Raw genomic sequence first — 24,876 nt, forward strand, 5'->3', positions numbered from 1 at the left:
TGATTCCTGATGTTTCCCTTTGACATGGCAGATGGGGCAAATCTGATGTATGGGCAGCGACAGATATCATGAGCTTCCTTTACACAGAAAGGCAAGGCAAGGCAAGTCAAGAGAGGAGCTGTGAACATCCAGGTAGGGTCAATATGAGCATGTGCTCTAAAAGCAAGAGAAGGAATCAGGGATATACCCTTGTATGGACCATGAAGTGGGTGCATGTCCCTGAGCAAACAGTTGTCAATGCAGCAGCGGTGCAGAAGTGTCCAATAAATGGATCAGAGACATTCCATGAGGGCTTTTAGAACATAGAACACAGAAAAGTACAGCATAGTACAGGCCCTTCAGCCCACAATGTTATGCCGAGGATTAATCCTAATATAAAATAAAATAACCTAACCCACATTCCCCTCAATTCACTGCTGTCCATGTACATGTCCAGCAGTCGCTTAAATATCCCTAATCACTCTGCTTCCACCACTACCGCTGGCAACTCAGTCCATGAGCTCACAACTTTCTGCGTAAAGAACATATCTCTGATATCTCCTCTCTATTTTCCTCCTAAGGAAGTTGACATAAATTAAATCGTAACAACAGTGCACATGCGGTGTATGTGGCTAGTGCCCATGGAGCATGCTCTGAGAAGATGGTGCCAATGTCCAACACGGAGGTCACTTAAGCAAACTACAGTCGGAATCCACCATGTACCTGCTCTGATGTCCCCCGTTGTTTTTTCTCAATGACTCACCTGTTGGATAAGATAAAAAGTTGAACATTAGTGACGTGCATTGGGACATCAACAAGGTGTCTACAAACCCACCACCATATACAAACCTTCTCTATTTTTGGTTTCATAAATCAGAAAGCTCTGATGAGATTCACATTTTTCTACACCTGTGTAAAAGGTGTTGAATCCTCGAATTAGACAACAGTGAAGGATACCACCGTGCCTGTGTCAATTCTTTAACAAGTAATAATGATTTTTATTGGCAACTTGCTGCTCCCTAAAGGGGAACTTGCCACATCACGTGTGAAAAGTATAAGAAATGGAACAAGATTCTCCTGAAGTTGATATTGATCTCGTCATAGCCCATGCCACACAGAGGTTCCACACATAGAATCTGTTTCTACTGCCAGGCAATACAATCTAAATTTGAACAACTTACTGCATCAAAGAATCTTCATCATTCCTCTGACTCTTTGTCTAATTACCTTAAACCTGTGTCCTCTCTTCCTCATGTTTCTGTCACTGGAATCAGCTTCTCCTCATTTACTCTATCAAAATGCTTTACAACGTTGAATGCATTTTCTCTTCATTATCTTTGCTTCCCTCCCCACACAACTCAAGTGTCTTATCCATTTGATTAGTTACAAATATTTGAGTACAATGTTGTTTATAGGGCCCGAGTTTTGAAGGATTGGTGGAAAACAGTTTGATTTCAAGTTTTGTGGGGTTGTTTCATTGAGAGTTCACTCTGGACATTGGATTTTTTTAGCAAGGCTTCCTGTAAATCATTTAACTTGTAATAACTGCTTGCTTTGGTCTAGGCACCCGCTGGGCCTTTTGTGGGTTTTGAATCTTTTTTTTAACTTGGCCATCCAGATTCAGGACTCATACTCACAAAATAACCTGCCTGTAGTCATTCCCGACCTGAATTCCTTCACCTCACTCTCCATTTCACCGGCACTCGGAATTCTTTCGATTTCTGGCTCAAGCCTAACTAAATTACAGTCTACAAAGGATCCGAGACATTGCTGACTGAGAAAGAACGAGATTTCTTTTAGTCATCCTCCCACCAATCTAGTAGTGACCAGATCTAATTATGAAGTTATTAACCAATCCCAGCAATCAGGTTCCAAATTTTTTGGAAATAATTGCTTTTATATTGAAGTGAAATAACACAAATGGCTCAGGAGTGTCTGGAGGACTTGAATCTCACATTCCAGAACATTAAAAGCTTCATGGTCAGATGATTTAACATTGCCAGTGATGGCTGGAAGTCCTGCCCTGAGAATATACATGTGATGCTATCATTGTTAGTGACATGGCCTGCAAATGTTCTATTCCTGCACATACATGCTGGTGCATCACCAAGTAGTAGTGTTAGCCTTGAATGCAGCCTGCTTTTTAATAGCCTTCTCCATTTGCCCTGCCACATTCAAAGATTTCCGTATGTGAACTCAGGTGTCTCTGTTCCATGAAAACCATGCTATTTAATTCATATTGCCTCTCCTCGTTCTTTGTACCAAAACCCAGCCCTTCACATTTCTCTGCAATTAATTGTAAGCCACGTGTCTACCCATTTCCCCAGCCTAGGCCCACCCGAAGTCTGGAGTCATCCTCTTCAATGTCTACATTTCTGAGCTTTACATTCTGTGTAAACTTTGAAATTATGCTTGATATACCCAAGATCAAGTACCAAAATGAGCATCAATGATCCTTATCATCATTTTAAAACTTGAGAGCTTTCTGTCAAATTATGGAACTTTATTTATAAAACTGCACTGCAATTCGAGACAAATAGGCTCAAGGATTGTAACCTGTTAGGTCATAAACATCAATCCTGCAAATTATAAGACCATAAGACATAGGAGTGGAAGTAAGGCCATTCGGCCCATCGAGTCCACTCCGCCATTCAATCATGGCTGATGGGCATTTCAATTCCACTTACCCACATTCTCCCCGAGACATTAATTCCTCGAGACGTCAAGAAACCCACGCAGACACAGGGAGAATGTGCAAACTCCACACAGACAGCTGCCTGCGGCAGGAATTGAACCTGGGTCTCTGGCGCTGTGAGGCAGCAGTGCTAACCACTGTGCCACCATGCCACCCCTAATTGAATCTAGAAGAGGCTTAAAAGTTTTGTTGGACCTGTATGTTGTTTTATATTTTATTTATATTTTTCTGTGAAATTGCTTTGTTCTTGATTATAAAAAAGTCACTAACCTTTTTCAATTGGTAAACTTAAGACTTTGACCCATTCAGGCAGTGTAGGCACTAAAATGAGCAGTCAGAAGGATTGAAGCCATTTTTGCAAGTAGTTTCTTAAATATGACACAAGGTGGCAGGAAAGGCCAGTCAACTGATTGGATGTGATTTCCTCAAACACAAAAGATTATTTTAACCCTGCCTTTCCAAGGTTAAAATAATGAATTTACAGTAAAATTGAGGACAGAGTTTGACCGGCCAAGCTCCCATTCTCCCCTTGCAGTCTGCGTCTCTGAATGGGTAGTAAGGACACCCCTTGAAGTTAGAAAGCACACAACACCAGGTGATGATCCAATATATTGCATCAATTGTATGACACTATGATCTTTTGCTCTAAGTTTTGTGTCCTATGATCCTACTCCACTAGTTACCTGACGAAGAAGCAGTGCTCCAAAACCTTGTACTTCCAAACAAACCTGTTGGACTGTAACCTGGTATTATGTGAATTTTAACTTTGCCCACCCCAGCCCAACACCAGTATCTCCACATCATCCTTGAAGATTCAAGGGAACCCGATATACGCACCTAGACATTCAGGTTGCATTTCACGAGAGGAAGGCTATTACAGATTTTCTGCCAAGTGAAAGTAAGTGGGGGGGGGGGGAGAAGAACTGGGGCTGGACAAGTTTCTTGTCAGCTTTGTTTAGAAAAAAGATGTTCCTCACCACACTGTTTACAAAGGTGGTAGGCACACCTCTTGCGTGTCCTTGCAGAAAACTGATGCCCACCGGTTCATTTTCTTCAGATTTGCGAGTCTTGGAATGCGTGTGAAGCTGCATTCCTGATTCAGAAATGACGATTCAGTCCAATGCTGAGGAGAGAGCTGCACTATCAGGATTGCATCACCAAGTCCCCGTCTACATTTAGCGTCCCCCTCAAATTTTCTTTCCAGCTACAGGAACTTTCAAGGTCAGTGCGTGGCCAGCAAATTCCACAACCAGAATTCAACTCTGAGATTGGTGTACCAGCACGGACTGCCATGGACAGAACCTTGGATTGGCAGTGCACGTTCAGCCATGTAGCTTTGAGGCAATGTGACTGCATTTCCAGCAAGAATAAAATAACCCAAATCTCTATTCACAGAATACCAAAGAGCCTTCTCCCAGTCGCTCATATAAAAGCAGAAAATGCTGGAAATGCTCAGCAGGTCTGGCAGTATTTTTCAAGAGACATCAGAGTTAATGTTTTGAATCCAGTGAGCTTCCTCAGAACTGATGGTGGCTAGGAAAAAGTTGTTTTTTTTATGCAGAAGGTAAGGTGAAGGAGAGGGGTAAGGAGTAAACAAAAGGCAGAGAGAGGCCACTTAAGGAACTTCAATCAGGAAGACCAACAATTCTCCTTTCCCCTAGACATTAAGATGGGAAGGTGGCAGAGGTCAGGTATACCGCTAGCTCATCTCCTTCCTCTAAGTTCGCCATGTCCAGACACAAATGATTCCATCCAATGTTTCAGGTCAACAAGTGGTTAACGGTCAGGCTAGGAGGATGAATAGCTACCAATGGGGGCTGTTAGTGACTAACAATTATTTGTGTATAATAACAGACTGTGTGATAACAAGGCCTGGGAGCACGGGGGTTGGGTTAGGACGTGAAAGTAGTTCAAGCCATAAAGTTATTGAACTCGATATTGAGTCCAGACAGCTGTAGAATGCCCAAATGAAAAAAATGAGGTGCTGTTCTTCCAGCTTGTGTTGACCTTCATGAGAGCACTGTCGTGAGTCTGAGACAGAGGGGTTGGCCAGGGAAGAGGATGGTTTGTTGAAATACCATTCTCCCACCACTGCTCTGGTCAACCCTCAAGCACTATCACTAAAATTATCACATTGGCATTTGTGGCATCTTGCTGAGTAGAAGTATCAACTACTGTGAATTTACTGCCAGAGACTTGATTTCAATGCAACATTCAGCCTCATTCACAAGTCCACAAGAGAACTCTGAAAACACTTTTTTTTAATGCAGGTTTATTCCAAGGTGTCTCCATCCTTTTCTGGTTGTGTCGGAGTGACAGAGAACCAGCAGCACAGGAAACTTGAAACGAGAGACATTGCTGTGTTCAGCCAGGAGAATCAGTGAATCTTGCTGGTTGCCTGGATGAATCTCAGGCCCAATCAACATAGTGAGATCCCAGGGCTGGAACCTTGACATCTCAAACTATGAATAGAGCCTTGGCTCCAGCTACAACCAAGGAAGTAGATCCTCCACTGTGGGTCCCAATTGATCATGGGGCTTCCTGTGCCCTATGCCCAACAATCTGCAGGTCAAGAATCAGCCCATTCAGTCAAATGAAGACCCATGGTAGAAAACCCTTAAATTGATAAATAGCTGACAACCAGCTTCTCAGCACTTGTAGTGTTTTTGAGTACACTGTGTTATGCTCTCTCATGGCCTAAAAGCCCTGCCTGGCAGCTTCCAGTAGTGTTCTCTGTCAGCCTGCCATACTGTCTGGCAGCTTCCTGCATCTGATTGCCTGAAGTCGTTGTTCATTCTGATGAAAGAACCCCCTGACCTGAAACATTGGATGGAATCATCAGTGTCTGGACATGGCGAACTTAGAGGAAGGAGGCAGGTTAGCGATGTACCTGACCTCTGCTATCTTCCCATCTTAACTTCTAGGTAGAAAGGAGAATTGTGGCCAGTCAATGACCATTTAAGGGTTTTAACCCACCACAAAAATTGTCCTATGGCCATGCATGATAGGTTAGCCTCTGCAGACAGCTTATCAATTGAGAATGAGGCAGTTGATCCCTCAATCCATGCAATCAGTGCCTGTTTGAAGGACTGAACATAGTACAGGAGTTATGTTCAGCAGGTCACTTTTCATTTCCATGCTGTACACACTTTTCAGTTCACTTGAGAAGGTTCAGTAGGTTGATTCCAGAGTTGAGGGTGTTGGCTTATAAGGACAGATTGAGTAGACTGGTATTGTATTCATTAGAATTCAGAAGAATGAGGCGGGCTCTTATAGAAACATATAAAATTATATAAGATAGAAATAGAGAGGATGTTTTCACTGGCAGGTGAAGCTAGGACAAGAGGGCATAGCCTCAAAATTAGGGGGAGCAGAATTAGGACTGAATTGAAAAGGAACTTCTTCACCCAGAGGGTTATAAATCCATGGAATTCCTTGCCAGTGAAGTCGTTGGCGCTACTTCAATAAACATTTTAAAGCTAAGATAGCTTTTTTTGACAATAAAGGAATTAAGGGATACAGTCAGAGCATGGATAAGTGGGGCTGAGTCCATGAAAAGATCAGCCATGATCTTATTGAATGGCGGAGCAAGCTCAGAGGTCCAGATGGCCTACTCCTGCTCCTGGTTCTTATGTATATGCTATTCCCTTCCACCCCCTCTCCTCATGATCCACAATCACACAAGTGTCTTTCTCACAAATCACTGACCTTATGCTATGGTCCTCCATGATTCTGATTTTTTTCATAATGTAGCCTTGGCCTACTCCCTGGAATTGCTAAATCCCAGCAATTGGATTTGGCTGTCTTTCCTCAAACAGACAGTCTTGCCATCTCAAAAGATTCTTCCCTACGGTTCTATTCCTTTCCATGTTTGTCACATGAGTTGGTGAATGTTTTGATTTGTTTTTCTTTCAGATTTCCAAAATTAGTAGTATTTTGTTTTTGGGTGGGTTTTCTTTGGTGGTTTGATATGAAAAAGCCAATAAATATCTTTATATTGTTGACATCATACCTTATTCAAAGTTTGTGAGAAGATTTGTAGCTCGGGTGCTCATTGTTGTGGTTCTGTTCGCCGAGCTGGGAATTTGTGTTGCAGACATTTTGTCCCCTGTGTAAGTGACATCCTCAGTGCTTGGGAGCCTCCTGTGAAGCACTTCTGTGATGTTTCCTCCGGCATTTATAGTGGTTTGTCTCTGCCGCTTCTGGTTGTCAGTTTAGAGGCATGGCACTCATCCACAGATTCAATCAATAAGCACATCGACCTGGACCCAATATACCGACCACTGCAACGGACAGCTGGAACTGACAACCGGAAGCGGCAGAGACAAACCACTATAAATGCCGGAGAAACATCACAGAAGTGCTTCACAGGAGGCTCCCAAGCACTGAGGATGTCACCTAGACAGGGGATGAAACGTCTGCAACACAAATTCCCAGCTCGGCGAATAGAACCACAACATCATACCTTATATGGGAGTCAGTTAGCTCAGTTGGTTGGATGGCTGGTGTGCAATGCAGCATGATGCCAACAATTCCCACATTGGCTGAGGTAACCAAGAAGGACTCTTCTTCTCAACTTCTCTCCTCACCTGAGGCATGGTAACCCTCAACTTAAACCACCACCAGTTGTCTCCTTTCTCTAATGAGAGACCGGCTGTATGGTCCAGTAGGAAGATGGTGATTTTACCTTTTAACTTTTTCTAAAATTATTAGCTTATCAGGAATACTTAAGTGTTAAGTTCCACTCTGTCAACTTCAACTCACATGTTTGTTGTGGACAGAGTACATTGCCCTCTGATTGATATCTGCACTGTTTCATGTTGTATGAGAAAGTGCCCAAACAAAGGCAGCTTGTCTTTGGAATAGAGTGCTACCATCAATTCTCCTCCATATGCCGAGTCTAACAGCCCACTCAATTAGCAGCGGTTTTGTATAAACCACTATTAAATTTTCCCAAGAAGAAGAATTTGTCTTGCACAACAAAATGTAGTTTATTGCATGATAACAATAGGTAGAAGTTAAGTTGACCAATTAAGCACAATTATCAAAACTGATAGGAGCTAGGAATGACACATTGGTATTCATTGAGACCTTGTGCTAGACTCTTTGACTCTCTACCCAGGGCTATGTAACATGATCAAATTGGGTGGAGCATAATGCAAAATGTCCAACATTAACCCTTTCAGAATAATTAGGTTATGCAACATTTTTTTGCTCAGAATTGAATTTCATTGATTCCCAAAACCTTTTAACCAGTCGAGTGGAATTAGTGATCATTCTGCATTTAGGGGTTAAATGTTATGGCCTATGTTCATTAGTATCTGAATTGGGGTAGCATGATGTGGTTAGCACTGCTGCCACATAGCACCAGGGATCTGGTTCAATTTCACCCTTGTTTAGATCAGAGTGATGCTGGAAAAGCACAGCAGGTCAGGCAGCAGCCGAGGAGCAGGAAAATTGACGTTTCAGGCAAAAGCCCTTCATCAGGAATAGAGGCAGGAAGCCTCCAAGGTAGAGGGATAAATAGGAGGGGGGAGGGGGTGGAGTGAGGCTGGGGGGAAGGTAGCAAAGAGAACAATAGGTGAATGGGGGTGGGGATGGAGATGATAGGTCAGAGAGGAGAGTGGGGGAAGATAGCAAGGAGTACAGTAGGTGAATGGGGGTGGGGATGGAGGTGATAGGTCAGAGGGGAGGAAGTTCAACCTTATCTTCTACCTCGGAACACCTCAACCCCAGGGCATCAATGTGGACTTCACCAGTTTTCTCATTTCCCCTTCCCTCACCTTACCCCAGTTCCGACCTTCCAGCTCAGCCCTGTCCTCATGACCTGAGCTACCTGCCAATCTCCCTTCCCAGCTATCCACTCCACCCTCCCCTCTGACCTATCACCTCCATCCCCATCCCCATTCACCTATTGTACTCTTTGCTACCTTCTCCCCATCCCCATTCCCCCACCCCCACCACACACACACACACACACACACACACGTTTATCTCTCCACCCTAGAGGCTTCCTGCCTCTATGCAGCCTGACCTGCTGTGCTTTTCCAGTACCACTCTGATCTAAACTCTGGTTTCCAGCATCTGCAGACCTCACTTTTGCCTAGTTCAATTTCACCCTTGGGCAACTGTGTGTATGGAGTTCACACATTCTCCCTGTATCTGCGTGGGTTTCTTTTGGGTGCTCCAGTTTCCTCCCATAGCCCAAAGATTAGTTGGATTCGCCATGGGAAATGCAGGGTTACAGGGATAGAATGGGTGAATGGGCCTGGATGGGATGTTTCAGCAGGCTGGTGTGGAGTCAATGGGTTGAATGGCCTGCTTTGACACTGTGGTGACACTGCCTTATCTTCATTGTAATTAGATGCTTTCACTATGTTTGCCTGTAATGTCACCTTGCTTCTTTAAAAATTTTGAAAATTCCAACCATTCTTTTCTCATGAAACTTGTTCCGTCACCTCATTTTGTTTTCGTCACCACCCCAATGCTTCTTGGTGTTATACAAATTCACACACAATTATGGAAAAATATGGTCTGGTTTTGTTTCACATTTTGGAAAAATGTAGTCTGGGCAGTTCCCAACAGATCACTGGAAAGTTCTAGGAGAGAAACTTCAGTGTCACTGTGTGACAATTCTATGTGTTCACCATGACTTTGCTTAAAGTGTGGCATTATCACCCAGCCTGGTTGATTTTGGAGTCATCCATTCTTAAAAGGATTTTGTCAATCTACTGTATTACTCTATCAGATGATGGATTCATTTTCTGTTTTAATATGTTACAGGTGTGCAACTTTTAATTCAGGAAATGGAAAGTAAGTGCTAACTTTTTAAAACAGGACATAACACAGGTGGAAAACTGAATGGGCACAAGGCCATTTTCAACAATAGTCATCATGTTCACCTTCATACTTGTAAGATCAGTATTATTTAACCATTTATGACTTCTATAACAAATCAATACTACCATCCGAATGTCATGAATCTATCTAGATGGAGTTTTTGCCTTACAGTTCCTTTTAAACCATTCCAAAACATTTGAATAACTGTGTAAATATTTTAAATTTCAAAGTCCGAATTACCTACTCTCCTCAGCAATAGCCTAAGCAATCAACTCTTGCAACCTTAAACCTCCCTGATATCACGCCCTCATATCTTTATGCACACACACACACCCTCCCCATCCCAAATGACAATCCCCTTACCCAGGCTCATTCTTGGAGTCCTGGTCCTCCATGCAAGTTGCCATTTTCCTAATTTCCCATGCTGTACAATAGCATTCAAGAAAGAGCACCACTGAGTTCAGAGATAACTGCAAATTGCTGACTGCACATTGAAATGCACGTGAACTGGGTGCACTGATTCCCAGGTGCTGAGACTCAGTTCTGAAGGTAAGGCTTAATCTTAAAATAATTGGAGTAAAATGTGTATTCGTGGTTGGCAAGAATGGTGGAAGGAGAAAGTGAGGTCTGCAGATGCTGGAGATCAGAGCTGAAAATGTGTTGCTGGAAAAATGCAGCAGGTCAGGCAGCATCCAAGGAACAGGAGATTCGACGTTTCGGGCATAAACCCTTCTTTCAGGAATGAAGAAGGGCTTATGCCTGAAACGTCGAATCTCCTGTTCCTTAGATGCTGTCTGACCTGCTGCGCTTTTCCAGCAACACATTTTCAGCTCAAGAATGGTGAAAATTCCAACACGTGGCCTAAAGCCTGACGTGCACAAACTCCATATCACAGGTTTAATCTCTACATCTCAACCTGCCAACTGCTCACTGAAATTTCACCTCCTGCCACATTAAGTCACTCCAGCCTCCATGATTCCCATTCTTACAGGCCTCAGAAGCTAAATGGCTTACTTCTGTAGTCTAATGCTTCAATAGCTCTTTCATTTGGTTTTTGTAAATGAATCTGGCCTTTTAATGTGTGATTTATTAACTAACCATCAATCTACATTGATTTGTATTTGATTAAAAAGAGCAACTCATGACTTTTATGCCAAATCTTGCTTTTTGGTAATATCCTCATTTGTGATAAATTTAGTGTTGTATTGTGGAGATTGCAGCCGGTTTATTTTCAAGACAGTTTGATGACATCTCAACAGGTGATGTTCCAGTATAAAGGTAGCTATCCCACTCTTAGCGACAATAGCAATAACAAGAGTAAAGTAGCAGACTGATTACAGTTACAGTAACTTTGATGTGTGTAGTCAGTAAACACAACACCTAAACTATAGATAACTCTGAGATCTTGTAGCAGTCTAATTAGTGTAGTCAAGACATCTGTCTCAATAAAAACCTAGTCTTTGTGGTATTTGTTACAGGACTAACACACAGGTAATATTCAAAACATATCATACTGGCAGTTGCGTTTTACTCCAAAACTAACTCAGTTATATTGACTGAAATTGGTGGTTGCATTTTCTAAATTTTAGCCACGACTGGCTATACCTCATTGGTATTTTGAATTCCATGAGTTAGCGAAGGATGTTGTTTAAATGCAATAATTTGTTTCTTTCAATTCTATCGCAGCAAATGTTTTTACCCAATGGTAAGTGCAATGTCAAATGAAATTGGCTATTGGGAATGGAGTCATGAGAATGGACTGGCTTTTCAATTGTGGAAAAGAGGTGCCCAAGGGTTGCTGTTGTAAATGTAAGTAAGATGAGAAAGGATCAGTGCAGAATATTACTTGTAGTTGAATTGTGAAAGGAGCACTGACAGATTTTGAATTAATAACAGGAAGTTTCTCTTCAAGCAAAGAATGATCAATTGTTTCATACTTTCAAATAGAGTATGGGAGGAGACCACCCAGGAAACACTCATATAAAGATTCAGTGTTTCAATTGTTCACTGTAAGGCCTTTTTGGTTGAATGAATTAAAATACGAGATGGTTTTCCTCATTCATTACAACTTTGTCATTTTGTGAACAAAGCCTGGTGCCAACAGTGATTGTCATCTCATAGTCAACAGAAGCTGAGAACAATGAAATGCTTTCATGGTTTCAGGAACTTTGTCAAACCTTAATTGAACACTTGATTATGATTCGTATGATAAGTCCCAAAGTGTGACTTTTATCATCTGAAGGAATAAAATGTAAAGCATGGAAACAATCCTTTGCCACTTTTGTAAATGTGCATTCCAAAAAAAATGATGAGACCCAGGAGTCACTGATATTAAACGAGCTGTGCCACAGAACTCCACTCACACTGCACCAGGAACAGATAAGACATTGTGCAATGTTGTTGAACAGTTGAGTGACCACAAAGAATTTAAAGGGACCACACATTGGAAATAGTGGTTCCACGCAACAACAATGTTTTAAAGGAAACTTTGATTATCAGCTATTTCTATTTCTATCCAAATTTATTTTGATATTGAAGTCATATGAAATTCTTTCTTAACTTTCACTCCTCATCTCTTTCACACCCTAGCAGATGCATAATTTCATCTTTGTTTCTTATTAATGCTTCCAAAAATGTTGCCTTCCAACTGAGGCCTGGCCTTAACAATGACTAATAAAACAGTTCAACGTGGCCCTTTGCTTTGCACACTAAAAATAACATAACATTGAAGACAATGGGTCTCCATTTTCAGGACATTTTCTTATTTATCATCTTAAAATAAACCTCATTATACAGCGTGCTAATCAGATTTTGGAGCCATGTATCTTTATGTCCCTGTGACTACAGTCAAGTCCATAAATCCCTCATGAAAAGAGTTTCTAAAATGTTAACATAGCAAAGCTCAGAAAGCCTGGAGTTAATTTCTGGCATCTCCTACTGCTATGTCTTCTCAGCTTTTTATTATCTGAAGATATTGTCGAGCAGAGGAGGTTAAAAGGTAAAGGCCATGTGTTGTGTATGTCTCGAAATTGCTTTCTCAGTATACCTGTAAAAGACATGCTCTTAATATCACCCCTGTATCACAGCATTTGACCTAAGGGTATAAAGATTTCGGATACCATCTTAACTGGGGACATTTGAAGCATGCCAGTCCACTAGAAGCATGTTCTGTTGTAATCTAATAGCCAAATGTTTGCACAGACACTGAAAGTCTCCATGAATGTAATATCTGTACATAACAAATTGCAATAAATGTCTGTTGGGATCTTAAATAACACAATATCTATGCTAAGTTTATGTTCTAGGAGATAATATAAACATTCTCACATCAGTTAAAAGATAATAGGCTTTATTGGAGGCAACAATCACACCATTAAGGTGTGATGGTTACTTGGCTGGTCTCTGAATGATCCAATGTGTTGGTTGAAAAACATTCCTCTCCATTATGTGTTCTGTACTAGCCCCTCGTGAAATTAACAAGTGGTGAAGCAATGCCAGGGAAATGCACAGTTGAACTAACACATATCTGATCATTTAGGATTTGATTTTTAGGCCCAACAGGGCCAGCATCAGAAAGGCTATTGGTTGTTTAGTAAAGGTCCCTGGCTCCATCCAACGTCCCGGGGGATTTTTTTGGTTGTAGGATTGAAGCAGAAGCAACAAGAATACTGACCCAGTCCAGTTAGCCAACTAAGATTGCTGGAGGTCACATATGATCATTTAAAACAGGCTGACTAAGATCTTCCAGTCACCTTCTAGACTCATCAATGCAGATAGCCGTGAAACCTATATTTTTTTAAACATCAGGGAGAGGACATCTTCACCTTGCAGCCTGCTGCTTCTTTCAGGATAGAAGGCCTCTGATTGGTCTTCCAGCTTTGGAAGTCCATGCTCCATCTTTATTTGATTGTGATGAGTGTACTTTCAGACCATTAATTGCCCATCCAGTGAAAATCGCAATGTCCTGGACAGTGTAGAGGTGGGGAAGATGTTTCCTTTGGTAGTAGAGACTGGAAACCAAGGGCATAACCTGAGACTAAAGGGAAGACCTTTTAGAATGGTGATAAAGAGAAATATCTTCAGCCACAGAGTGGTGAGTATATGGAATTTATTGCCACAGAAGATTGTGGGAGCCAATTAATTGAAAATATTTAAGACTGGCAATTGGGCTTCAGTTCCACGTTTCAGCCTGATAACAGGGTTCAGAAGATACTGTGATGCCTTGAAGCTTGAAACTGCAACATTTGTGTGTCTCCCAGGTGAAGGAAAATGCATTTCTGCCCATTGTACCTGAGGATGAGACTAGCATAGCATTCCCTTATTGTTAAAAAAATAGCAACATTTCAAAAACAGTTCTGTGGTTGTAGCCACTTTGAGGTGACCTAAAGTGCATCCCAAATGAATTTTGTCTTACTGTGACCCTTTTGACAGACAGGACAGCCACACTCAACTGAAGAATCACCTTTTGTCCTCTGCTTTTAAGAAATAATAGATTAGTGTTTCTTTTAAAGGGTGGTTCTGTTTCAAGCAAATTATGTCATCTGTGAGAAAGGAACACCAAGGTATCAAGGGCAATTAATAGGAGAGCTCCTCCAAAAACAAGGCAGTGAGAAAATTATTCAAAACTTGTTCAACTGAGATGAACAGAACAGAAAAATTGCTTAGCAAACTATTATTGTATTAAAATGTTGTATAGAATAATTAGAATCTTGCTGCCAATGGCATGAAAAGGTAAATTGAAGACTGGTAAATGCTACGTGACTGAAAACACATAGGTTATGGAAATGTTGACTAATTAAAGTGAAAAAGAATTCATATGTTGTTTTAAGTATCTGAAAAATAACAGATTCTTGTTTATCCCTGCAGCGATTCTTACCTGTTGAATAGAAGATCGTTGACTGCCGCTTTGAGTAACACACCCATTCTAATTTAGCACAGCGCCAATTCAAGACAAATGGACACAATGCTTGGTTTTCTGGCATTTTGTAGTTAACCAAAAAAGGTGGCAGGATTTTCACGATACCTCTGTGTAGAAATGCAGCAACCACATTAGGCTAAGCCAATGATGGATTTCACTATCCCTGCCAGAAGCAGACACTAAGGCATTTATACAACCTGTCCAAGATTGGATTGCCATTGTGGGCTGCACTCAGCAGAATGGGCACTATAGGGCGACAGCAAGGAACTTGAATAATTTACTCATTCTCAACTCAAACACATTCTCAGTGCTTAGCCATTCTCAATTCTGATGCTTAAAACCCTAGAACACTTCAGCAGTGACACAGTGGTGGCTGCAGGCTACCATTTCTTTGTTAAATTCAGTTATGGGATGTGGAAGCCCTCAGTGCATGTTAGTTGTCCTGGGGAAGGTAGTAGTGAGCTACCTTCTTGAACTGTTGCAGTCCATTTGGTGTAGGTTCAATCAGTGTTGTTAGGGATATTATTGTGCACACTTTTGTGCTCCATATCTCAGGAAGGATTCACTGGCCCAGGAGCATGTTCAGAGGAGGTTCACGAGAATAGTCCCAGGAATGAAAATCTTAATATACGAGGAACATTTGAGGTCTCTGGCTTTATGTTTGATGGAGTTTAGAAGAATGTGGGGTAATCTAATTGAAACAGACAGAACAATGAACGTCCTGGACAGTGTAGAGGTGGGGAAGATGTTTCCTTTGGTAGTAGAGACTGGAAACCAAGGGCATAACCTGAGACTAAAGGGAAGACCTTTTAGAATGGTGATAAAGAGAAATATCTTCAGCCACAGAGTGGTGAGTATATGGAATTTATTGCCACAGAAGATTGTGGGAGCCAATTAATTGAAAATATTTAAGACTGAGATAGATAGGCTCATGAGAATCAAAGGTTATGGGGAGAAAGCGGGCGAATGGAGTTGAGAAACTTATCAGCCATGATTGAATGGTGGAGCAGACCGGATGGGCTGAATGACCTAATTTCTGCTTCTATGTCTTATGGTTTTATGGATAGAATTACAGGCGGTTCTCCCTTTGAAGAGTGAAGGAATAGAGATACTTGTCCAAGTCAAGATGGTGAATGACTTGAGGGTGGTGCTATTCATTTCAGCTGCTGCCTTTCTACTTCTAGATGGTGGTAGTCAATGGCTTGGAAAGTACTTACGAAGGAGCCTGCGTGAATTTCTGCAGCATATCCGAAGGGTCTGTTTCTGTACATCTCTATGACTCTATATCCTGTTGGTAGTACATACTACTGCAAATGAGCATCAATAGTGGAGGAACTCAAGTTTTTTTTGGCTCAGTTAGTATCAAATTTCTTGAGTGTTGTTGAAGCTGCACTCACCCAGGCAAGTGGAGAATATTCCATTGCCTTCCTGGCTTGTGGCTTGTCGATGGTAGCCAGCTTTTGGGTGTCAACAGGTGAGTTACTCACTGTAATATTCCTAACCTCTGACTTTCTCTTGTAGCCACAGTATTTATATGGCTGGTTTAGATCAGTTTCTAATTAATGGTCATCCCCATTACTGGGATTACCAATCCAGTGATTGTAATGGAAGATTCAGTGATTGTAATGCCATTAGATGTTCAAAGGTGATAGTTAGATTCTCTCTTGTTAGAGGTGGTCACTGCCTGGCATTTGTGTGACTTGAAGGTTATATCCCCTTGTCAGCTCAAATCTAGGTATTGGATACGACTACTTCAGTGCTTTAGGAATTCTGAACGGTGCTGAACAGTGTACAATCATCTGTGAACATCTCCACTTCTGACTTTATGATGGGCAAAAGGTCGTTGATGAAGCTGTGTCACCCTGAGGAACTCCTGCATTATATCCTGGGGTTGAGATAACTGACCTACAACAACCACAACCATCTATGTGCTCGGTATGATTCCAACCAATGTAGAGTTTTCCACAATTCCTATTGACTCCAATTTTTCTCAGGACTCCTTAATGCTAAACTCAGTCAAATCCAGCATTAATGTCAAAGGCAGTCACTATGACCTCACCTCGGGAATTTGGGTCTTCTGCCTATGATTAGGCTAAAGCTGTAATGAAATCAGGAACTGAGTGACCTTTGCAGAACTCAAACTATATGTCAGTGAACATGTTCTTGCTGAGCAAGTATTGCTTTAAAGCATTAGTGAGCACCCCACCCATTACTTTACTGATGTTTAAGAGTATGCTGATTTGGTGGTAATTGGCTGATTTGGATTTACCCTATTCACCCTGAAATCCAGTAGAGGCCAAGATAAATCATCCGTTTGGCATTCCTGGAATTAATTGTTCCTGACTATCATTTGTTACTTAGACTTTTTTAGGACACAGGGTAGTCCTGGGTTATAGCACTAGGGAGATCCATATCTTTGGATCTCCCTAGTGCTGACCTTGGTATGCCTCCTGCACTCTCCATTGAACAAGTATTGACTCCCTGTTTTGATGCTAATGGCGAAGTGGAGAAATTGCTGGGCCATGAGCTTGCACTCTGTTGCTACTGATTGCCCACCACCTCACAGATGGGCAGTCTTGAATTGTTCATTTAGGACATCATTGCAACATGATGGAAAGCACATTCAGTGTGAAGACGCAACTTCATCTTCTCAAAGACTGTCTGATAATCACATGTAGCAATACTATCATGGACAGGTGTTTCTGTGTCAAGCAGCTTGATGATGAGATCAAGTAAGTTTTTCCCTCTGATTTGTTTTCTCACCATCTGCTACAGACCCTGTTTAGCAAACAGATCAGTCAATGGTAGTGGTGCTCAGCCACTCTTGGTGATGGCTATTGATGTCCCTCTTCTGGACTACATTCTGCATCCTTGCAATCCCCAGTGCTTCTTCCAAGTGACTTTCTATGTGAGGAAGTATTGATTCTGCTGATTTAAAGGGGGTGTGGTAATGAGCAGGAGGTTCCTTTGCCTAAGTTTGACTCGATGCCATGAGACTTTGAGGTTAAAAGTCAATGTGGAGGACTCCCTGGGCAACTTCTTCCTATTGGCATACCACTGTGTGACCACCTCTGCTGAGTGTGTCCTGCCAGTGGGAATGGTGATGGTGTTGCCTGGGATATCGTTTGTAAATTATGAAACTATGAGTATAACACTGTAGACTGTTGCTTGACTAATCTGTGTGACAGTTTCACCAATTTTTGCAATGGTACCTGGATGTTACTCAGGAGGACTTTGCAGTGTGAATAGGGCTGAGTTTGCTTTTGTCATTTCCAGTTCCAAGGTCAAGCTCAGGTAGTGCATCTCATTTGGTAAAGTTGAGCAGTTTGCTATTCCATTTCTGGAACAGTTCAGACCCACAATAATATTATTGAGTCTTGAGTCACCTGTAGGCAATACCAGGTAAGGACCTTCTTTTAAAGACATTAGGGAACCAGATTGTGATTTGCATAGTAATTGACAATAGTTTCATGGCCATCTTCAGACATTTCATTACAGATTTTTTTTTAAATTCAAGTTCCACTAGGATTCAAACCCAAATCCCCATAATATTTACTCAGTCATGATTACTTGTTCAGCAACAGTACCACTCTGCCATCACCAATATACCTTAAGAAACATGTTTATGATGACATGGCCATATCACTGCATATAGCCTGAAGATATAATTGTCTTATACTCCATCTTACCTTATTTGAGACATGACGCATTACTGATAGCATGCTCCTCTTTCCTAAACTAATATCTTTAAATTAGCCTACTCTTGTCCCTGAAGAATGTAATATATGTACTTAATAACTAGTTGTAATAGATATCTGTTGAATTCTTCATTACCGCAATATCCGTGCTGGGTGTCTTATGTTACAAGATTTAACATAAGCATTGCCATACCAGATAAAACACCCTATTGGAGGCAAACTCAACGACATGGTAGCATAAGCTTTCAAAACCATTAATATCATATATCCTGAAAAACTAGGACAGCATATACTAAAAGTGGAAATGGACACAGGAGCTAGCATCAAGATGTTACCAGTACGCATCATGTATTAATTCACATATAGGTAACAGATTGTCCATTCTAAGTCATAGGTTAATGTTTTTGATGTCTCCTTCATCCAGTCACAGATTATTTAGCCTGGCATTATTTTGCCTTTTCCCTTAGCATCATATCCCTGTTTCTAAACCACTTCAGAATCCAAGGCCTCTCTGGAATGTTTTAAAGCATTAGCTGTTATTTGTAGATTCTTGCTGACATTATCTTTCAGTATGTTAAAGGTCTTGACACAAGGATAATCATGTTTGAGACAATGGGCAGATTACCTAATTCATACAAAGGCCCAAATGTTCTCCTTGATCTGTATGTTGATGCACTAGACCAAAATACTGAAGACATTCTCAAGATTATTCGGTTTCATTTTGGCCAGTGTCAGTTTGAGCAATTGCAATCAGTAACCGCTGTAGATGAGTAACCAAAAGAGCAGTAGGTTATTGAAAAGATTATTGTCCAGGGACGGCCTGGCAATACTAAAGAAGTACATAAGACATTATGTTCATTTTGACCATAAGGAGACAGCCTTGGCATATCACAATGAGTCATTTTCAAAGGCAAACACATTCTAGTACTGAAACCATTATGTTATAATATAAAGTCCATATTACACCAGGGGCACATAGGTATTGAACGCAAAAGATGGCTAGCACATGCTTCTGCCTATTGGTGATACACAAATGCAGGTAAGGCATGCCTAACATCAACTCTACCAAAGGAAGAAGCATGTATATCCACAAGCTGTTCCATCTGCTCCTTGGATAGAAGTAGCAACAAACCTATATTCAGTACACAGGGAAGATTACATCTTTGTGATTGATTGCTTCACTAAATTTTCCAGTGCTCAATGACTTAGCAACACAACAAGCATGGCTTAAATGATGAGTATTATTTTCAGTTTATTCAGTCCTGGATAAGCTAGCATCTGGCAGAATTGGTTTAGCTCAGTTGGCTGGGTTGTTGGTTTTATGGAGCAGTATGATACTAACAGCATGGGTTCAATTCCTGTCATCAGTTTGATGTTACCATGAAGGGCTCTCCTTCTCAACCTCTTCCCTCACCTGGTGGCCCTCAGGTTAAATCACCACCAGTTGCTTCTCTCTCATGAGAGAGCAGCCCTTATGGTCTGCTAAGACAATGGCAACAGACTGTAATATGTTGACAAAGTATTTCAAGGTGCATCCATTAAGGAGGCAGTGACCCTTATCACCCCACTATTCACAATCAAATGGCTTTGGAGAATATTTGGCTTGCACTATAAAAGCAATAGCCATTATGCGTGACCAACAAAGCAAGATTTTTACATTGCATTGCTGCATTTTCGTGCAACACCAATGAAGAAGAGATCACCATCTCCAGCACAACTTGTGAGCAGAAGGCAAATGCAAATTATTTTGCCCAGGAACAAATTATCTAAACATTCTGAGACACAGGACATTCTCCTTCAAAGACGGAGGAGAATGAAACAGATACATGATGAGGGAGCACGTAGACAATTACTAAGATTGCATATGGTCAGAGTGCGCAAATGTAGGTATTTCAACATCAGCAAAGCTTTCTAAAGTATGCAACCAGCCCACATCATACAACTCATTATTGGTTATGGTGCTACATTGCGAAGGAACGGAAGCCAGTTCAACCAATGAACAATGCACCAAAGAGTAAGGACAAATACTCTGACAATGAAGGTTGTGTAGTGATGCTGAGTGACAGCAACCACACCAAGAAACCAACTTGTCAAGCAAGTGCAGCAGAAAGCAGCCAGTACTTCTCCAGATGGCTTTCTGATCACTAGATCTGACTGAGTTGTCAAACCTTCAAAAGAATTCCATTATTAGTCCTAAAAACTCTTTTCTATCTATTTCTACAATTGTCTAATTGACAACACATGCCTATCTACAGCTATGTGTTTTTGGATAGCTTTTTTATCTTTGAAAAAAGGGTGTATTTTGCCTTGCATTCAGTCCGCCTTTAAGTGATAATGATTATGACATCATCATTGTGTCCTAACATGTGACCTGAGTGTATGAAGATCTCAAACTCCATCACTGGAAGCTTTAAACTGCTAGAAGTATGCTTTGCTATTGTAAGCTAACAGCTGAATATTAGCCCAGTAATGTATTTAGTGAAATTAATTTACTTTAGAATAAATATCACAATATCCACACTGAATTTTACACCAGCAAGTAAGACAGCTCACAATCACTTTCTCAAGGGCAGTTATCAATGGCACTAAATACTGTCATGACCACATGACACAATGATTTTTTTTAATCCTTTAATTTCATTAGTTACAGAGAGAACTGATTTATCCCATTGTTCACCAAATTCCAAAGGCACTTACTACACTGATATCTGTGTAACACTATAATGGTTAAATAAAGGTCAAAACTTAAATATGCAATTATAAGTCTGACTAACACTATGCACTTCAATAAAATTAGGCCTGAAAGATTTTTTTAAAACTGATTTTTGATGTGACCCAAAACTTGATTTCATAGCTGCCTTAAAAGGACAGCCAGAGAGTGAAACGGAGACCTTTAAGGAGAGAAATTCAATTTGGGGGTTTAACAGCAAAATGCACTTTCAGCAAAGCAGATGGTGAACTCCTTTTCTGGAGGACTCACATGGAAGATGATAATTATGTGGAATGACAGGCAATGAGTCAGTAATGGAAGTCAATAATCTGAATAAGTTAAATGAAAATTTGAGCCAGTGGGTGATTTTGAAATTGTTATTTTTGTCATCAAGCAGTAGAATTATAAAGTGCAGAAACAAGACTATTCAGCCTGTGACTTTTGACCCCGGGATCGATTATTTTTGCTGATTCTGTACTTCCTTCTGATTCAAATATAACACTATTGATCAAGTTGGTACAAACAGCTTTTCTCTCATTCTTTTAGTGATATTAACATTATAAGCAGATTTGCATCTCCTCTAAAACAACAGAGACAATAAATTGTTCTGTGCTTGTCCCATCTCTGATAATGTCCTCCATATAAATGCTTTTATGTGAAGTACTTTTGAACATACAATATTGACCAATCCACTGCTAATTCCATAGCCAACAGCTAATCTCGGCTCATAAAAGAAAATTGCTGAATAGCAAAGATAGCAAATTAAAAATTGGAGAAAGTAATTAAATATGGATTGTGTTTCAATCATATTGATGAGAGTGGAGGACCAAATAATAAGTAGAGAATCTGCAGAGGAAGGTAATTATCAACGGTTGAATCCCAAATCAGTACAGATCTATTAACCCTCTTATTATAAGCCACCAGCAAGTGTATTGACTACACCATTGAACCACACACACTGATGTACTGTGTAGTTTTCTATATTTTAGCCCATATAGCATATACCATATAGAGCTAGATTTCATTGAAACAATTGTCTTGAAGTTTATTAACAACACCATTTATGTAACTGGTTTGGATTGGCTGCCAACAGATGTTTTACCTGATGCAGCCATGCCTACATTATCAGGCATGGATGTTGCAGTGTTGAATAATCTAACAGACAGTTGGTACAGTTATTATGTCCAAACACTTCATTTCTCTGGCAAGTAAGTGTCCAGACTAATATTACGCTATTAGTTTACAATGGAGAAGCATACTTCTCCTAATGTGCTGTTACCAAAGGTCCAAGATAAGAGGGAGTATGAGATCTTCATACCTTCAGGTCACATGCTATGATTCCTAAAGGGACATGATACATAGTACAACAAATGACCTTGTTAATTGCTTGTCACATCAATATTCAGTTTTCCATCTTATTGATCTTGACGAAAAAAAGATCAATATCGGGAAAACTTGACAAGGAGCAAGCACCTGGTGGATTCAGTGCTATGTTGGTAACTGGGTGCCAATGTCTCAAGGAACACTCTAGACGTACCAATCATACACACCCAACATCCACAGATATTGGCAACTGATAAGTGCCAACCTATAACAATCCTCATTGTCATAGAAATGTTCTGCATGGAAATAGATCCTTTGGTCCAATTCGTCCATGCCAATCAGATAACTTAAACTAATCTAATCTCATATGCCAGCATGTGGCCCATATCCTTCTAAGCCCCTCCTATTCATGTAGCCATCCACATGCTTTTTAAATGTTGCAATCGTACCAGACTCCAACACTTCCTTTGGCAGCTCTTTCCATACACATCCCTGCCACGTAAAACAGTTGCTGTTTAGGTCCCTTTCAAATCTTAAAACTATGCCCTCTAGTTTTGGACTCTGCTATCAAGGAGAAAAGACATTGGCTGTTCACCCTATTGATGCCCCTCATGATTTTATAAACTTTTATAAGGTCACCCCTCAGCCTCCAGCACTCCAGGGAAAACAGCCCCAGTCCAATCAGCCTCTCCCTATAGCTCAAACACTCCAACCCTGGCAACATCCTTGTAAATCCTTTCTGAATCCTTTCAAGTTTGACAAAATCTTTCCAATAGCAGAGAGACCAGAATTGAATGCTGTATTCCAAATGTGGCTTAACCAACATCTTATGGTACATCTCTGATCCATGACAAGTCACTCCTGCACTTTAAAGATGCCCCTCAGGATGCCTTTTAGGTAATTAATGAGGCAGATTTGGCAAGTTATAGCTCAATAACTCATCAGGTCTCGCTATGACAAGAAACATTACCGTAACCCAGACTTAACTAAAACAACATGAGACTCATCCAATTGGTTCCTCTTACAACTTAGAGTGTAGCCTCACTCTGCAATGTGATATCTGTCATCATGGATAGGTAGGTACCATTTGGTATAGATGTGCGGTCATTGATAAATTCAGTATCCAAATTGCCACCCTTTATGGTTGTTGATGCATAATTCAGATATATTGTCTATTTTTTCACAGGTCCTAGCCATTGTTCATAAATACTAAAATAAAACAAAGAACGGTGGATGCTGGAGATCCGTACACCTTAGTCCTATCATGATATGAGTTGATTTAGCACAGCCAATCCAATCTCACCCATCCTGAGGCCTATTATGACATTTCCTTTCAACCTACCCATTCTCTCTTACCCCTAGCTCTCATCATCACTTCTCTTCATGGCCTAATATCAATAATCCCTTATTTGCCTAGCCCTTTCATCTCTCTCTCTTTCTTTCTCTCTCTCTCTCTCTCTCTCTCTTTGTTTCTACCTGTCCACTCATTTCTCCCTCCATCCTCCCCTTCATAAGAAGATAAGAAACAGGAGCAGGAGTAGGCCGTCTGGCCCTTCAAGCCTGCTCTGCCATTCAATAAGATCATGGCTGTTCTTTTTGTGGACTCAACTCCAATTACTCGCATTTTCACCATACCCCGTAATTCCCTTTTTTATCAACCCCAGCTTTAAAAACGATTACTGAAGTAGCGTCAACCATTTCCCTGGACAAGGATTTCCACCCTCTAACCCCACTAACCTTGCCTTCAGCATAAATACCACTTTTTCCTAGTTGTTAATGAAGAGAAAATGTCAATTTTGGTTACTCCTCACAGATGCTGCCAGACCTGTTGAGTTTCAACAGTTTCTGGTTATGTTTCATAAGACAAAATATGAGCGAGGCTGAACATAATGCAATTTCATCTGTCCATGAACCAGGTAATGGTGCAAAAATCTCTAACTCTGATATTTTGAGTTGGTTCAAATGGGACAATTATCTGTAGGCTCATTGACATGTTCTTGTGCCCTTTCCTCCCTTCTTTCCCAACAATGAGTTGGGCACATTTTGTTGATTGGTGAAAGTATGGGAAAAATATCTGTGTGGATCTGTCTTCCAGACATGAGAATTAAAATAACTGGGGGATGGGCACCCATAAAAGTGTGACACTAGAAAAGTACAGTAGGTCAGGCAGCATCCGAGGAGCAAGAGAGTTGACTTATCAGGCATAAGCCCTTCATCAGGAATGTGGGGGAGGGGGAAGGGAGATGAGAGATAAATAGGAGGGTGGGGATGTGCCTGGGATCAAGACAGGTGGGATGGGGACAGGTAGATGCAGGTAGGAGGTGATTATGATAGGTCAGTGGGGAGGGTGGAGCAGACAGGTGGGGAAGAAGATGGACAGATAGCAGTGCCGAGTCGGAGGGTTGGATCTGGAATGAGGTGGGGCGGGGAGGGGTGGGCAGATTTGGAAACTGGTGCAGTCAACGTTGATGCCATGTGGTCATTAGGTTCCGAGGCAGAAGATGAGGTGTTCTTCCTGCAGTTCATGGGTGGCTTTGATTTGGCAATGGAGGAGGCGCAGGATTTGCATGTCCTTGGGGGAGCACGAGGAGGAATTGGGCACAGAAAGGTGAGTTTGTTTAGTACGTGCGGACCAGAGATGTTCCCTGAACCACTCCGCGAGTTGGCGTTCAGTCCCCTTGATGTAGAGGAGACCACATTGAGAGCAATGGTT

Source organism: Hemiscyllium ocellatum, chromosome 30 (assembly GCF_020745735.1).
Source record: "Hemiscyllium ocellatum isolate sHemOce1 chromosome 30, sHemOce1.pat.X.cur, whole genome shotgun sequence".
Taxonomy (NCBI): Eukaryota; Metazoa; Chordata; class Chondrichthyes; order Orectolobiformes; family Hemiscylliidae; genus Hemiscyllium; species Hemiscyllium ocellatum.